This window comes from Brassica oleracea, chromosome C4 (assembly GCF_000695525.1).
Source record: "Brassica oleracea var. oleracea cultivar TO1000 chromosome C4, BOL, whole genome shotgun sequence".
NCBI lineage: Eukaryota > Viridiplantae > Streptophyta > Magnoliopsida > Brassicales > Brassicaceae > Brassica > Brassica oleracea.
Genome location: NC_027751.1, coordinates 7,916,014 through 7,918,396, shown reverse-complemented (window position 1 = coordinate 7,918,396; position 2,383 = coordinate 7,916,014).

The following is a 2,383-nucleotide window of genomic DNA, read 5'->3' as shown; positions in this document are numbered from 1 at the left end:
GTTTTTATTAAACATATATCATATATTCAAATATATTGTGTCAATTATTTATGAAGCATTAACAATAATTAATATAATAATTTCTTTTAAACTTAATTTATGTCTATTTTCACAGTTTTAATATGAAATCATTACAAAATTATTACAAATGAATAAATAATTTATTTAAATTTATAACATATAATTTTTAGTCCTAATTTTTTTTTCAAAAAAATCTTATATTTTAATATATATATATACACATATATATACATACATATGGATATACGCTTCCAATACGTACCCGCTTCCTAATTTTTCAAAAAATCTCGCTTCTGCGCTTCCATACGCTTCCGCTTCCGCGTACCCGCTTCCGTTTCCATGTAACATAGGTTGGAACTATAATATTTTATTAATTCATTGAGTTATTAATTTACAATAAGTTTCCTTTTCTGGTTTTTTTATTTTAGAATATGTTTTTATAAAATAATTGATTTTACCATATATACATTAATTAAACTTTTAAAATTCGACTTTCATGTTATTTTTATTGTATTATTTTTTGTATATAACATATGTTTTATAAAATTTAAATGTGATTTAGATATAATTTTACTAATATTAGAAAAATATATTGAAGTGTTAAAAATATAGAAATAATTCTATTGTGAAATAATGCAAATAATACAATTATTTGTTTGTACTTATATAAAATGTATATATAACAAAATTATTAATTTATGATTTTGACGAACCATATATGTACATATTATCTTATTATTTTATCGATTTGTGTCATATTTTGAACCGTCTAACTTGGGATCGGAATTTTTTTATTAATTTACGGTATTTATTAACTTATCGAATATTAATTTATAGAGTTTTTACGGTATATAGTTGACTGTTATTATTCACTAACCTAATTTTCAACAACTAAACATGCATTTCACTGAATTTGTCGGAAAACATAAAATAGATAAGTTTTCTAATCATTCAGATTCTACAGAATCTCTGCAAACTTAAAAAAAAAAAAGATTTACAATTGACTTTCCAATAGCATCGCTATTACTTTTTCCATATGGGATTTTCACAATAGGTTGGATATCCTAGCGCCCAATTTTGTATTTTCTCCTAGCACCGTTACCAAGCATCACTATTCAGTCACTTTCAAATAATGAACAACCTAGTGCAAGATTTCCAGTACGGGTAGGCCTCGTAAAAACGATTGGATTGCGTTAAAATGGAAGTCAATTATCAAAGTCAGGCTTTGCTTACCCCTTCGACCGCACAATTATGCAAAATGTGATCATGTCTCCTTTTCTTTTAAACCAAAGCTTCATTGCCATATACAGCCGTCGAAGTAATAACTGGTTCTTCATGACTCTTGGCTTTTTGTGACAAGCTTTTTTTCCTTTTTCTTGTGATAAAATCAGCATATAAGTTCATAATATATACACATAGGTGGTAAATTGTTAATGTTGTATTGCTTTTAAATGTTGTAATTCGCACAGGGAATTACTACTCTTTTACGTTTTGTAAGCATGCATGTTTACAATCTATTGGACTACTCTTACAGCATGAAAGCCCGAGCACAAATAAAAAAAGGGAAGATACTCCGAGCTGATAATCGACTCTTGCTGAGTTTTTTTTTTTTTTTTTTGACATCAACTCTTGCTGAGTTTAAAGCATCATTATCCATGGTTTCTTAGGACGGAGTTCTTAGGGGAATATAAGAAATAGTTTCTTAATTTTTACTAACCATATAAAGTATTTACTAGATCCTGACCCGCGCGCCAGCGTGGATATGAATTTTCAGTTTTTAATTATTTATTTTATTAAATGATGTATTTGTAAAATTCATTCATATTATATTTATTAAGTAAATATTTTGTTTTTTTCATCTTAAACTATCTATTTTTTTACGAATGTGTGATATCATATAAAAAAATATAAAAAAAATGAGTATACATACTTAATTAGATAATTGTAAAAACATAAATTTTTCTTTCGTTTGCGATATCATATAAATAATGATCCGTCCAGTTAACAAAAATCATGATTTTTTTTATGTGTAATTTTTTTTTTTGACCATTTCCTTAAAACTATATACAATTTTACATATTTTAATTAGAATATTTCTAATATCTTTACCTTTTTATTTGAAATGCAACTCAATATTTTTTAAAAAATTATAACAAAATATTTAAAAAATAATTTTTGAATTTGTTTGAAAAATATGAAAATTACATTTTAAATTAAAATTATCCTAAAATATGATAAGTTTTGATGTAAACGAAAACTCAAATTATGTCAAAATAATTATATTCAATGATAATAACAATTTAAATTGATTATTTTTAAAAAAATACATTTACAAAAATATTGTTTGAAAGAAAATTCATTT